Source organism: Aedes aegypti, chromosome 2 (genome assembly GCF_002204515.2).
Source record: "Aedes aegypti strain LVP_AGWG chromosome 2, AaegL5.0 Primary Assembly, whole genome shotgun sequence".
In the NCBI taxonomy this organism is placed as follows: domain Eukaryota; kingdom Metazoa; phylum Arthropoda; class Insecta; order Diptera; family Culicidae; genus Aedes; species Aedes aegypti.
Window position 1 is genome coordinate 91,144,563 of NC_035108.1, and position 16,090 is coordinate 91,160,652.

At 35.9% G+C, this 16,090-nt stretch overlaps 3 non-coding genes across 3 annotated transcripts; 1 reads left to right on the forward strand and 2 right to left on the reverse strand.

Moving 5' to 3' along the window:
• Positions 1–271: 271 nt before the first annotated feature.
• Positions 272–345, reverse strand: Trnan-guu. Its single transcript has one exon. It is a non-coding gene; the product is annotated as a tRNA-Asn (tRNA).
• A 4,898-nt stretch (positions 346–5,243) lies between these two features.
• Positions 5,244–5,315, reverse strand: Trnam-cau. Its single transcript has one exon. It is a non-coding gene; the product is annotated as a tRNA-Met (tRNA).
• Positions 5,316–9,689: 4,374 nt separating this feature from the next.
• Trnam-cau lies at positions 9,690–9,761 on the forward strand. Its single transcript has one exon. It is a non-coding gene; the product is annotated as a tRNA-Met (tRNA).
• The last annotated feature ends 6,329 nt before the right edge of the window (positions 9,762–16,090 follow it).

The following is a 16,090-nucleotide window of genomic DNA, read 5'->3' on the forward strand; positions in this document are numbered from 1 at the left end:
GAATCCCGCCAGCCGAGGATCTTTTCGGATTGGAAGCTAACCTGACAAGCAGGCTCTGTTCTAGTTAGGACGTAACGACAGAAAGAAGAAGTAGTACATCGAGCTCATCCTTAGGGTGCTCTCAGTTAGTCCCGTCTGTGTCTAGATGTTTTATCATAGTGATAAGAACAAAACATGGGTGATCCCAAACTGGCACGGTACATATTTGGTAAATTAAACTCGGCACATATTGAGGTTCTTGAAGAAAAAAAAACTAAATAAAAAACTTTCCCGCCCCCGGGTGGACTCGAACCACCAACCTTTCGGTTAACAGCCGAACGCGCTAACCGATTGCGCCACGAAGGCAGATGAAAACTAGTTACCTCAAAGCATCTTTTATTCAGTATGTATCACCGATTGTATTGAAATTAATGCAGCTCTAGTTAGCCAGTCTTGGACCAGAAGCTGCTATTCCTTGAGTCGATTTCGAGTATGGAACATCAACTCATGATGGTTTTACTGTAGTAGTGTATACAGTATGCTGTTTAAATTTTGGTCCATTGCAGTACACTCAAGAAATCAGCTCCCTGGAATACAGGTGCAGTTGCACATACCTGGTTCGATTTAGCTATTTCATTATTTCCATTTGTATCATATAAGCAGTATATCATTAGCGAATACCTTATATTAGTGTGGCTCTTATATATCATTTGAGTCACATTTAACGTATGTGCAAGCTTTATACCGTTCCAAAGCACATTGTGTAAACAATAATGGCAGCTAGGGAAAGTTTTTCGCGCTCTGGAGTTGTGATTACCTGGAGGGTCCTTAGATGCAATAGAATGTATATGAGGTAAAAATGGAGAACTTAGAGGATCAGAATCGAAGAAAGTGTTGTGGTACCGGAAAAGGTAGCCAGCAACAATGCTACATGAAACAATACAACCAGGTAGACAATCATTACCTGATTACGATTGTCTACCTGATTGTATCGGCTATACGGCTATCTTTTCCAGTACCACAACATTTAATATATTATTCCATCGGAATCACTAACAACTTCCAACTTTTTAAAAGTTTGGAAGTTAGTTGTGATTTTTTTCAGAATATCTCTGATCTATGGAGAAAAGCATCCCTTCAAATAATGTGTATCTTAAATGCATTCGATAAAAGTGAAACATGAAATGTATGTGTTAGGTCCATTGATTACATTTGAGTTAAATGCTTTCAATGAAAAGAAGCTTTGGCGATAGTGTATTGACTTCGCACATACTCTCCATGTGCAAACCCCCATTGCAAAAATCCATGTAGGTTGGCACATGAATCAAATGGGATCTTTATCTTGAGTGTAGGTAATTGCTGTGCTATGAACTTCAATAGGGCCTGCCTAACTGATATGAGCGACTTCTCTTCATCGATCCTCTCTTTCGCTAATAACTTCGCTAAATTAGATAAATCAAGCGTGTGCTAGAATAAGGGCGTGAGTCGCATGATCGATTTCTCTTCATCGATCCGCTATTCTGTTTACCCCTCTACCGGCAGCTTAATTTTTTCACCACAAAAAATATTCAAACTGCGATAACTTTTTCGTTTTTCTATGTTTTTGCACCATTTTTTCACAATCCCTCAAACAACTCTATTTTGAGAATCTGTGTCGATATTGATCATAAATTGTGTAGATCCAAAGATATTCCGAAATTTCTTGGGGGACTGACTTTTTTCTACAATCTACGTAAATATCTCAGGCTACAGATTTTTTTCTCATGTTCGGTCATTCGCTGTTCGAAACAATACTTCAATGAGAATTTGTTGTGAAAAAATGAAGTAAATTGGTGCAACCGTTTTAGAGTAACGAACATTTATGTGTCTGGTACCAATCTGGCCGTATGAAGATCTTAAAAACTTCAAAAAACGTCTTTTTGTAATTTTCAGATTTCTTGAAGCCTACTCAACCGATTTGTATGATTTTTTCAGTGAAGCTCCTTATAACCTGACATTGTATAGCACACATTTTAGTTTTTTGATAAATTGACTAGAAACAAAATGGCGCCCAAAGAATTTTTGCATGGGGAATGTCGGTCTCCCAAGGAACATCGGAATATCTTCAAAACCATATGACCAATGATGAATATTGATACAGACCCTTAAAATAGAAGAGTTTTTTGAGAGCTTGTGAAAAAATGGTGCAAAAATATCGAAAAACATAAAAGTTATCGCTGTTTGAATATTTTGTTGTGGTGAAAAAATGAAGCTGCCGGTAGAGGGGTTAATAAGGGCGCGGCCAGAGTAGACGCAAATTACGAAGCGAAGCGAAAATTGCACGGGAAGGAATAATAATTATTAATAATGAAATGTCAAACTCCAAAGGATTTTCGCGCCGTTTCGCGTGACGCGTCTACCCTGGCCACAAAAGGTGTGTGTTGTCTAGGGGGCAAATGCTCCGAATCTCCCAATTAAGGGTAACCAAAATTCTTAAGACATTTGAACATGTGATTCAAAGTCAATTTTCCAATATTCGAGTTATTTTTTTTTCACCTTATATCTGAATCGCACAGTATGATTTGGTAAATAATTATCCTTCAATATATTGAAGAAAAAAGAAAACATGAATGTTAAGTAGAAATTTTTTATATTCTTCTCTTACTAGTTTTCAAAAAATATTAGATTTAAAAATGCACTTAACGTTTTTGCACGATCTTAAAAAATATGGCTTAAACTGCTAAGCACTACTCAATTCAAAGAGTTAAGCTTAGCTTTAAATACAATCAATTGAATATACAGTACTGCCGGTACTGTTTTTACGTAAAGGCCAATTTTTATACAAAATGTTCAAGTTTAGAAAACTGTATAACAGCTTCCAACGAACCGATTGCCCTGAAATTTGAGTTACATCTCATAAATAACTTGAAATTTGGTTCATGGAAAAATAATCAAATTCTATTCAAGAGCTTGGGAATAAAAATGCCAAAAATTTTAAATTGGAAATATTTTGAAGTGTGTATAATTAGAAGCAGGCATGCTTCTGCAAATTTATCCCCTTAGATGAAATGCAAAACTTTGTAGAAGATTAAACTTATCGTAAATTGTTTGTTTCAAAAATAACATAGTATTAAAATTGGAACATTTTTGTCAAAATGGGCGAATTTTTAGAACTTAGACATTTTGAAGCTATTTCCAACAAGCAGTTCAAATTTCAGGTCAATCGGTTTGCTAGAAGCAGAGATGCAGGTCTCCAAACTTGACATTTTTTTAGGAAAATCAGCCTTGGTGTACTTTATTCTTGCCAGTACTTTTTTTAACCAGAGGCAAACTGGAAACTTGTAGTAGATAGAATCAAAAGGAGCTTTGAAGAAAAAAAAAATAAACATTTATAGCATTTTTTTACTTCATTATATAGAAGCCAAAAAACGAGCTAATCTAGAACGATTTTTTCTATTGGACGGAAAAATCACCCAGAAACACTATTGTAAAGTTTGAAATGGTTGTGATTGTTATGTCGAATTCGTTTTTGAACCTATGTTGGAACTGGCGCAACCCGTTCTGAATCACAGTTTTAACCCCAACCTGATTCAGGTTGGACCGCACTACAGTTTATTTGACATTGGTTTGTTTATGTGTTGATCACCGACCCAGTTCCTAAAAACGAAAACGACATTAGTCTGTGCAGCCTTTGGCTGAAGACGGTGTAAATTGGCTTTTTTTTTAATTCAACGCGTTGGTTTATGAAATCCCAAAACGTGCTGAATTTTGTATAATAGGGCCCCCTTTATGAGATCTGACCCGGGCCCCCCGAAGCCCAAATCTGGCTCTGATTCTCCCCCGGGGATTAGGTAAAAGAGCAATGGACTGCCGTCATACCATGGGTCAATTAAGTGATCAAGCGAACTACATGAATTATTAACTCATTGCAGTTAATTTGCTCCAATTGCTATGTATTGAAAGAGCGAATTCATAAAATTATGCTTTCAGGTAACGTATTATTATTTTTTTTAATTTTAAGTTTTCATTGAATGCAGAGCAAGATTTCCTACCGAGATTTGGTTAAAAACAAACAATTACCTTGTTCGATCCAAAATGAACTTTTGTTATTTCAACCCACTTTTCTTAGTTCAAAACAATCTAATATATTGGTTGTTTTTAACAGCTGTCAAATCAAACAACAAATTTCTAGTTTGTTTCAAACTAAACTTGGTTGAATCAAACTACATTTCCATTAAAAATATTACATTGAATTTTAGTTTGTTGCAACCAACGTGCATAGTTAAATCTAACTAAGAATATGTTTGTGCAATTTTCAACCTAAGATTGCGGTAAACGCGCAGCTATTCAGCAAGACCAAGCTGAGGGTCGTGGGTTCGAATCCCACCGGTCGAGCATCTTTTCGGGTTGGAAATTTTCTCGACTTCCCAGGGCATAGAGTATCTTCGTACCTGCCACACGATATACGCATGCAAAAATGGTCATTGGCACAGTAAGCTCTCAGTTAATAACTGTGGAAGTGCTCATAAGAACACTAAGCTGAGAAGCAGGCTCTGTCCCAGTGGGGACGTAATGCCAGAAAGAAGAAGAATTTTGGTTGAAATGAAGTGAAGATTAGTCGTATTTACCATTTTTTTCTCCGTTTAGCTGCTTTAAGGTGAAACTCCGTTGAATCAGTAAATTTCCGTGTGAAAGTAGTGGTACACAAGAAATATTCTCGTAACTGCTGGTAATATCTCTGCACTAGTTTGAGTCTTTTTCGCTTCGACTAAATAATATTGCTTGATGTCGTACTCAATCATCAACATTCCTGACAGCACTGCAATCGGTCAGCCGATTCAAAATTAGAAAAATGAAAAAAGCGAAAAGTTGTGATCGGGTGATTGTTTCAAGCACGGTTCCGCAAAGTTTTAAGTTGTTTTCTTCAGAAATCAATTAGAAAGTGTTTTTTAATAAACAAGCAATGAAAGTAAACTGTATACGATGTTCTACGGGTAGCGAAAATGATAAAATTGTGCGAAAGTTTGACTAGTTACTAGTTACCAAACTATAAAAATTGTAAGGTAGCAGTGTTCTGATGTCCCTCTAGCATTTTGGGAGTGATTAATTGTAAGTGAAAAAAATCGAGAAAAAATGTGAACCACCGTCAAATGGGTTTGTATGTGTGAGGAAGCCATTTTCTGCCATGACAGGGATTCCGTCCTATATGTCCTTAATAATACCCTTTCTCCCAATTTGCAAAATGTTTCGCAAGGTAAGTAAAACTGAATAAAAAAAAATCGAGTTAGCAGAGCGTAGTTTCGATCTACGGACCTCTGGGTTATGGGCCCAGCACGCTTCCACTGCGCCACTCTGCTCCTGAAAGTAGGTAGGCCCAAAGCAGTACTCGTTCTAAAAATAGAAACCATGTTTCAGCTGGAAAACCATTCGCTTGTATTCGCTTTGAGAGCGCCGCGGTGGCGACACCTACATTAGTTTAGGATTTGCGTGAACTGTGATGTAAACAAAAGATGCATAAGAAAAATACTTCTGAATTGCAATTTTTCATTAATTTCAGTGATTCAAAGACAAATTTTCAACAAAAATACAAATCATTTACATTTAAACTTTCTTTTTCTGGTGAAAAAAAAAAAAGTTTTCGAACTTTATTTACGATCGATTTGGAGGCGGTGAATGCTGACAAACAATATGGATACTCAAAAGGTGGGTAAATTAAAATCAATAAAGTTAAATGAAAATGTGAAACAAACAAGTGGAAACTGCCATTTATCGAACCATCTGTAATTATATCATGCATAATAACCGCGATCATATTTGTTTTAGGGCATCCCGCATAGAAAAACACAATTTGCGTAATGTTCCAAACAGTAAGTTTCTTCTATCTGATAGGGTTAGTGTATCACAAACGGTTGCTCTTATGTTGAATAATATGAAATCTCACTCTCGATACAATTATTGAAAACTTTTTCACGATTTCAATGCTATTATCAGCTATGCTAAAAAAAAAAATAAATTCCAAACATGGCACACCATATGTTTTATAGATTTTTAGATAATAACTCAATCTACTTGAGATTTTGGTTCATTTACTAAAGTAAATATATTGCAAAAAACCTGCAGCTTTGAATAAGCGTCCAAAAGACGGTTTCCCAAGGGCGCCATGAAGCCATGCTATGGCTCTGGTTATAGTTTCACACATTGATTCTAACATTAATAGAAAACAGGATGTTGTTTATGGTGCTTATGATCCAGTTGTAATGTGTTAATCTTTTCATTAACCATGTAAAAGAATTCAAAAATACATTCGTAATAGGTAACATATAGACAAAACAACTGATGTAATAAAAATAGGAAGAATTTCTAATTATGGAATGTGCTATGTATTAGAATCCTGTTTCTTATAAGAATTTCTCTATAGCATCATATATGATTTAGGGCAGACACGGTCTCATCTTCCGCTAACACCACCGCGCTCATGCAGAGCCGTAGCGTGGTCTCACGGCGCCCTTGGCAAACTTCTTTTTGGGCGCCCCTTAGTCAGTTTTGACTTCGTTATGCAAGTTTGTATCTGATTGAAGTTTTCGTAAGTTATCCCAAGTAACCAGTTAAAGTAATAATTTATGCATATAAACGTTGTACATAAAGCTAGTTTTACTGTATAACTACCGTTAAAGAGGATTTACAAGGGAAAATACATTGCAGCTTCAGCAGGATGGTTCCTTGAGATACTAGTCAATAGTAATTTAAGTTTTTTTTAAATACTAGGACGAAAATTGTATGAAATTATCGAAATCCACAAAAAATATGTTGGGACTTGAGTATTTATTAATTCAGAGTACATTAAAATATTTGCTGAATATTAATAGAAAGTGTACAAGAAAGAACTTTTTTAAAACTTTTGGAAATTATTCAAAAGATGTTTTAAAGAAATTCATTAGAAAATTATTTCATAAACAAAGACGCATCTTCAGAAATAATTGAGCATACTATGTGCTAACTCTATTTTCATTTGTATAGAAAAAAATGCAAAAGTTTCTAGAAATTTCATAATGATTTTGATTAACAACTTCTCCAGAAAACATTTTTAAGTTGTTTTTTTCAAGAGTCTTCCAACAAATTGAAACAAATTTATCAATTCGTCCATATAAAGTTCAATAAAAAGGGTTTTATTGATTTTTTAGTGTGATCAGAGAAAACTGTTAGGAATTTTTTATTTCGTCAAGATATTATTGAGAAGTTTAATTCCTAAATAGTAACATAGAAAAAATCCAATTAATAAAAAAAAATCGCCTGGAAACAAGCGCAGAATTCGCTTCGAACTTTTAATCACACATTTCAGTAATACTCATGAGGATAATTTACTAAAAAAAAAGATTTCAACTGTTTTAGAAACACCAATACTTCCTCTTCTTGGAGATAAATTTCAAAAATGATATTGTAAGGTGATCCAAAATTTGGTAATGCTAAATCATCTCCACCCAATCAAACATTTGCGAAAAAAAAAACTATTGGCAGCCAGTGTAGGATATGATGGTACTGCGGAAAAATCCATTCATTTCAACTCATGTTTGCTCTTCACGGACAAGAAATTCTCTGAAAATGTTGTTTATGATTCTGTGAGAATTTTTCTTAGGCTTGAATATTTTGTCCAGATGTAAAGAAGTTCACAAACGAAATCCACACGAAACTCAGCTTGCTTCTTGTGAAAGGCCGTTCAGGATTATGTACCGTACTCTGATTGAGAACCCTGTGAAATATTTTGCGAGTTTGTGAGACTTCAACCTGTGATTCAGTGAGATTTCGATTGAAAAAAAAAATCTGTGACGCAATAACTTTCGTTAACGCTCAAAAGAATTTTTGTTTTGTGCTGTGTTTTCAAAAAGTCTTTACCTATAACCCATATCAAGTTTATTTGAATATTTATTTATTTCTGCTAAATATGAATCGTCAATTGGACACCACAAACTTGATACAAGCTTAAAACAGTTTTAACTGCTATCAAAAGTACAAGGAAGATTACTTAGAGATTTAGCAAGTAACTATACAAACTTCAATGTTAAATTTGAAATTAATGTATGGGAATCATCCAAAATATCAAATAACACTGCGGAACACGTTTTTGTCTCCAGCACCAAAATACCGCTATTCACTTAATTAAGGGTTGCTGAATCCATTGCCGTTTTCAGAAATATCATAGCACGTCCAGTTTTTGAGATATTGACTGTTGAAAATGCAAAAAATGACTATTTCAGCCAACTTGCATGCAAGTTTCCCAGCTTGTAAGGTAATATATTGGCCTAATTTGCCACTGAATTCAAACTTTATGTGTATAACAATACTTATCATCAAAGTTTGTATTATTTTCGATACGGAAAAGTTATTTTTTGATGGTTTAGAGAATTGTTGTATTTTGCCATATAGAAGAAACGAAGAATTTTGTATGGAGACTGCAAGCATGTTGAAAAAATCGGTTTAATCGAAATTTAATCGCGCAATTTCAATCAAATTATGTCTGAAATGAAAGTTCAAGTTCTATTTTGCATGTTTGGTGGATTAGATTACAAAAAAGTATGATAAATTGTACTTTAAATTTCATGTAAACATTAAAAAAAGCAGTGTTTTGTACAACTTTGGCGACCTGTAGCTAAAAATTGTGACGTGCTGGAACATTTCTGAAAACGGCATCAGATTCAGCAGCCCCAAATCTACTAGAGACACATAATTTGGTTCTTGAGACACGCAAACATGTCATTTTTGTTACGCAGTGTAATCTTTGATTGCGAGTCAGAAACTGTTCAAATTTTCAATTATGACCTTAGGGAATTTCTTTTGAAATTTTGATTTAAAAGGCGCCGTTATTTAATACATCTTTTTCAAAATTTACCAAATGCGTAACGCATTTCGGCGCCCCCCAAAGGCTGGCGCCCTTGGCGGTTGCCAACCTGGCCAACCGCACGCTACGGCACTGCGCTCATGCTGTGGACTGGAAGCGTGGTGTTCCGAGTAGCCATCATTTGCTGGTCTATTCTTCACGAACCAGATGCATGTCACGGGACATGGCAATTTAAGGTGAAACAGTTTGGAATCAACTTCTAAGATTGCACTGAAACTGCAAAGGCACAAATCTCATGAAGAAAGCATCCTACAACAGTGCACTTATTATGTTGGCTTTGTGCACTAGCAGAAAGCTTAAAATAAGAAGATCAGGAACATTTGCCAACTATTTCTCTAGTTTTGTGCCTCTGAAAACGTGAGTAGGGGTAGAAGTCGGCCATTGTGCCGGCCATCTTTGGATTCCGAGATGTTTCACCTTAAGAATTTGTTGCGCAGCCCCTCAACATAAACATTGTTGTCACACGCTACACTGTGATGTCACAGAGCCAACACGCTTATCATTTACTACCCTTCGTTCAAGCTATTTCCGCTCAGGGATTTAAAATTGCTACATATTGCTTTGTTTTCAATTTATTACAGAGAGCGTGAGCTTGTTTTCAATTTATGTAACAACTTCAATGTAAGTGTATTGATGGCTAGCTTTGTCGAAATCTAATTGATGTTAAGAATAAACGTGTTTGTCTGAACGAATATAATCAACGTAAATAATGTATATTTATTAGCGTGTATATATGTATAACAGTTAGTATATGGTGTGTGTCTTTAATTGGCATAACAGAAAGTGTTCGAAAAGATACAAAGTTTGTATTATGCTTTAAACCATAATGTTACACATCAGCAGAGTGGCGCAGTGGAAGCGTGCTGGGCCCATAACCCAGAGGTCCGTAGATCGAAACTACGCTCTGCTAAACCGATATAATATTTTTTAAATCTTACAGCAGCTCTGTGTAGGAGTATCCATATAAAGGGCGAAAACGAAATTATTGCGACAATCGTAGGAGCCTTGAGTGTAAAATTGACGGCATTTTCGCTTGATGCCCTCTATCAAAGTCTTTACAGTGTCATCCGGTACCAGTTTCTCATCTTTTATATTTTCTTAACATGTCCTTCTCGTCTTTGACTGTCTTCTTGCTCTTCTAGGCTGACCATACGTCCCGTATTTAACGGGACAGTACCGTTTTCACAACTTCGATTGGATGTCCCGTCGTATTATTAAAAATGCTCAATTTGTCCCGTATTTTTGAGAATGACCATATTTTTGCCATTTTTGTCAACCGATTTTCAGAAATGTATTTTTTACTCTTACTTTAAGAAAATCTCCCGTAATGATTAAAATTATCATTATTTAATTAAGATATGTTCGACATTTTGTAATGAATCATTCTTTATTTTAATGAATCGCTTAGATAAGTATGATTCATATGCAATTTAAAACATTTTGTGGTCAATGGTGGATTATTGAAACAAGGTTTTACCTTCAAATTTTTCATAAATAAAAACTAAACTTTTAATGTATACACGCATGTCGACTCACGGTGTTTAAATCTTGTACTTTTTGTACTTGCATGTAGCTCGTTGCGTTGCGTTTTGCGAAAACGTTCAGCATTTGAGCTTAAAAAACTTTAAGCTCAAAGTTGGATGGTTAAAAATAAATCCGGCGACGATAAATTTCTTACGCATTTTTTTATGGGTCAGATTTAACTTCAAAATCAGCATATCACGGATCCAGCATAGATAAAAACCTAAAAGTTACAAAAATATCTTTATACTTTGTGGATTTTGTGGATTTAAAAATTTTATCAAGATACTTATGCTAGTCGAAAAAAAACTGAGGAACAGGCAACTTCGGTAATAATCAAAACTTTCACACCGTGTGGTCGTTTGCATCGCGACAAATTTTGCGAAGATTGCAAATTATGTGGCAAGTAACCACAAGCATTATATTGTTGCACGTAAAGTACCACATTTTGAATGAAACATTGTTTTTTATTGATCGATGTACAAGAGCTGTCAGGAAACAATGCATGAATTCTTATGAACTTATGTTATATTATCAATTCTTGATTGCTTAATTGATGTTTTTGCATAAGTTCAGTCATTTAAATGCCCATTTACGATTTAAAAGGTACTTTAACGGTTGTCTTAAGGCTAAGTAGCCCGTCATTCGTTTTGGCAACAAGGATGACTTTTCAGCTTGCATTTAAAAGTGATAAAACTCAGTCTAGGTTATATTGTGCTCTGTAAGATAAATCCACGTAATGCGATTATCTGAAAATGTCGATATACCGTCGCAGTGATAATGAAAATCACCAAATGTTTCAGATTTAGCAAATTTGAAACATTTGCGTCCTTGAAGAACGAAAAAATCCAAGCCTAATTGAATTTTGACGTTGCGTTTGAATTGCGCGCATAACTTCTGCGCGTTACCGCCGCCGCTGGATGTGGATTTAAAATGAGCGCCGCAATATTGACTTGAAAAAGTATCACTGTACGTGCCAACATGCATAAAGTATGCTTATACTTTTCCAAGGTGTCAGTGCAAAACCAACTGATTTTCTTTGATTCGAAATCGTGAGATGAATAAGCTACAATCATAAACGAAGCGTACAAATTTCAATGACGGCCTACTTCACCTTAACGTAATACCACCACATTAAATAAGCAATGATTCAGAGCATCATGGTTACTTGTGTGATCCCGTTTTCGTTCTTCATTTGTCCCGTTTTTATCCTGTTAGCTTATGGTCAGCCTATGCTCTTCCGAAGTTCCCGCTTCATTATTGCCCAGTAGGGGAACTGGGTGTAAAATGCGCCGTTGGGGTAAAACCCTTGTTTTGAACGAACGACGTGCTTTGGGACGCTTTCACACGAGATAATGGAAAATGTATTAAAATGCTTCTCTATACATATTTTTAAGTGTTTTCCTGGCAAAAATCGTGAAAAACTCAAAAAAACGTTTTTCGCGGTTTTCGTTGTAATTTTGTGTTATTTTCTAGGCCATTTTTCAGGCCGATAAACAACAAAAATTTTGAAACTATCACCGAGAATCGACTTGTGCACTCCCATAGTTCGTATTCCTTGCGAATAAAGTGTTGAATTTATCCTAATAAAGCGTATTGAAGGACTTAAACTTTAATCAACTCGTGGGGCAAAACGGCCACTCCTATTTCATAACACCAAAACAGCCGTTTGAATTCAAATTCCAGCAAACGTAATGCCAAGCTGTAGTTACGTGCCAATTTGAACCTTACAAATGCACATTTTTCGTATCAGCATGTATACTATAATCGAACAAAAACATCTGATCAAACACTCTTATGTATGCAAAGTACATAGCAAGCATGATTGCGCATGCGTGCGCGCGAACGACTAACGCCGAGATCAGGTGGCGCCCACAAAAAATAAAAATGCAGATAAGCTAGCATTTCTATAAAAATTGATTTATTAACTCCAAAAAAAAAAAAAGAAAATGGATGGATTTTTCTACTATTTGAAAGAAAACATATTTGTCTATGAGATAATGAATCAAAAAAGGCTTTTAATAATGTTCTTCATAACTAAAAACGCTTCCTTCCTTGAAGGGCGCGTTTTACACCCAGTTACCCTACTGCTCCACCGAGCGCAGCTCCGGACAGTTTGGCGGATTCATGTCCTTTGGAACAAAATGGACAAAATTGGCCTCATACCACTCCAGGACACTTTTAGAATAGTGGCATGATGCCAAATCTGGCCAAACTAACGGAGCTTGCAGTTGTGCTGCTGCAAGAACGGCAAAAGACGCTTCTCGACGCACTCAGATTTGTAGATCTCGCCATTTACTGTGCCCGAACTTCGACATTTTCTTCTTCTCAAATTTGTCGTCCACATCGAACTTGCTCTTGCCGGTGAAAAATCATCACACAGCAGCCATGTTTTGTCAGCATCTTCTCGTAGAGCTTCCGTGCCCGAGTTTTAGCCGTCGATTGTTGCCGCTCATCGCGGTTTGGGAAGTTCTGTACCTTGCATGTATGTAGTTCAGCTCTCTTCTTTGCATTCTGGACGTAGCTCTGCGACATGCCGATCTTTTTAGCCAAATCACGGCTTGAGACGTTGGGATTTGCTTTAATCATCCGCTTCACCTTTCCCTCCGTATTTTTGTTCTCCGGTCCCGGTTTTCTTCCAGTTCGTTTGCCGTGGTCCAACGTCAACCACTTCTGGAACCGCTTCAACACTCTGGAGACGGTTGAATGGTGAATGTTCAATATTTTTCCCAATTGCCGGTGTGACAGGTCAGGGAATTCCAGGTGTTTGGAAAGAATTTGTTCTCTCGACACGCGTTGGTTCACCACCATTTTCGTTGAATCGAAAAACACGACTTCGAGTTTGACAGCATGTAAACAATACACATCAATGAGAAAGTGTGCAAAATTTGGTTGATTTTCACCCAATGGTAGAAAAGTTATGCCCTGTTGAATGTTTCGCAATAATTTATCGTTCGCCCTTTATCCATCAATTACGTTACGTAAGACATTTTCTGAATAGTTTTTCATCCCACCCTTCACCCATGATAATACCTTTTTTATATGAACATTAAAATAAATTGTACGGCGCGTAAGAAACGTCAAGCGATTAATACGTTTTTACGATGTTCTTGAGAAAAACACATAAAAATATATCAAGAGAAGCATTCCACCCGAGAAGAATTAGCCCAGGGTTAAAAATCTCGTTACTTAAGACAAAAAATACAGCGGTATATGACCCCCCCCCCCTTGGTTGCGCCACTGAGTCATACCTAGTATATAAACTATAGTAAATGAAATTAAGGCAATCAAATTTTGCTGACTTCTCCTTATTCAAGTTGGCACTAAAAATCGAAAACAAATTCGAACATTCTAAATTTTTAGGGAAACATTATTCAATAGGGGAAGACGGGGTAAGCCCGACCGTCTAAGTAAATTAATTTATGTGTCAAAATCAAGAATAAATTTATCCTTTTTCGACGCAGCATGTAATTTTTCGAATCCTTTGGCATGATTAAAAATTAGCTTGGAGAAGTGATTGAAAATCACGATTATTTTAAGCGACGGGTAAACCCGCGTTGGGGTCTCTAAAGGTGCTCCGCAGCTTGTTGGTTGAAGCGCCCATCTAGCAAATAGGAAGTCGTGGGTTCGATCCCCACTGGAGCACGTCGCAGTTTCAATTTCAATTACATTTGACACATGTTCGTCGTGTACATGTAAACTTCAAAACCTTACAACAGTTGCATTAAGAAAAAAGATTTAATTTCACTTGACTAACGAATGAACCTACAACTTTGAACCTACAACTTTTTTTTATATAATGATAAAGACGTTAAGACATTCTATTTGGTATAAATTAGGAATGGTGGTCTTACCCCATCAACATTGATCGGTTTCACCCCGCTTGGGCAATTATTACAATTAAAGCCTTATTCCAAAGCTAAATATTTACAATTCATATTCCACTTCACTGAAACATATTTCACATTTTTGTCAATGCATAGACGGGTAATCTGTTGTGTTGTCACAAAAATATAGCTTACGGAATACTTGAATTCAATGTGGATGCGCAAAACCTTTGTTTATGATAGTTGTCATGAAAAAATCATTAATATTATCATTCAAAAATATCCGGAATGACAAAAGTTTTGTTATTAAGTAAAGTGCTTGATGAAGTTCGAAGAAAACCGCCATTTTCATGCCAAATTTTAGGTGGTCTGTCTTATCCCGGTGGGCACTCTGACCCTGTCTTCATTAAGAAATCGTTAAAAATGTTAACAGTCTATTTTGAGAGCTTCAGTTGTTTTTGTCCGGACATGCGCCACTGTGAGAGACTGTGGAAGACAAGAAAAAGACATAATTGTGCAGTTGCAGAATGGAAACGTTCACGAAACCTGATCGCCATTTAGCCGGGAAATCGAATTCTGAAGAAAAAGATTTAACTTATATAGGTAAGGCAAGCAGCAGCCTCTCTCTAGATCAGAGCGCGCTCTACATGGTGCTGCTCACCTTGGGAACATATTAGCGGAATTTGGGGCAAGTGTGCCACCTTAAGCAAATTGTTCTCTAACTTTGTCTAAAGCTTATAAAATCCACCAATTTAGCCTCATGATGTTAGTTTCACATTTTTTCATGACCACTGTGTTATTTAAAAAGAAAATTATTTCAAAAAGTATTAGTTTTGGAGCTTCTCAAATGTCATCCAAAATAACCTATTTTACGACACTATGGGGCAAGTGTGCCACCCATATGGGGCAAGACGGCCATCGAATGAACATCGCATGTAATTCTATTTGTAATGAAATTTTCTTAATTTCATATTATTATTACTTACAAAGCAGACGCTAATCGATAGTTTAAAAAATAATTTTAAGTTTACCGTAATAAGGGGATGCTTTATAACAAGGTTCAACATGCGTAACTCCCTATTATTATTATTATTATTATTATTTTTTTTTTGTTTTTTTTTTTTTTATTTTTTTTTATTGAAAATTAAATAAAGATTAAATAGTTCGTTCTTCCTTAATAACTATTTGAACAACAACCATATTCCTTTAAATCAGTGTCCTACTCTATTGTTTACGGTCAACAAATATTTAAACAATTACCGAATTCTTTTTCATACAAACGACGGTTACTCCATCTCAGATCCCGTATTCCCTTCTTAAAAACGAAAAGAGACTGTCCTTGACCTACCACATTGAATGAAATTGCTCGAATAGTCAACCATAATGCCGCTTTATGTTCTTTCTTTGCATTTTGCATTTTTAATTGCAGAATATCCTCTAAATCATTTAAATTTAACTTTAATCTGTTATGAATAACATTGCTACACCAGTCCCATACTTGTTTGGCTTCTTTGCATGATTTTATGCGATGTAAATTAGAATCTATTTCTCCACATTTAACACAATCCGATGTTGCGAGGTTCCCTATATTGTACGCTTTAAGTTTTTCTCGGTTGCTAATGATATCGTTCAAGAACAAATACACATTGGATCTATCTGCAAATGGTAGGAAGTTTTTACTAAGATTTTCCCAAATAATGCTCCATTCGGCAACAAAATCAACTTCTACTTTAGGAACCTGATAGAGCTCGTCTATGAAATAATCGTACAGTAGTTTAGTTGTAAACAGATTGAAATTATCCTTGAGATATCTGCTAATTTCGATCCATTCTCTGGCATTCCGTGACAACTTCTGGCTTTGAATCAATGATAACAAATAACTCTCTTCCGT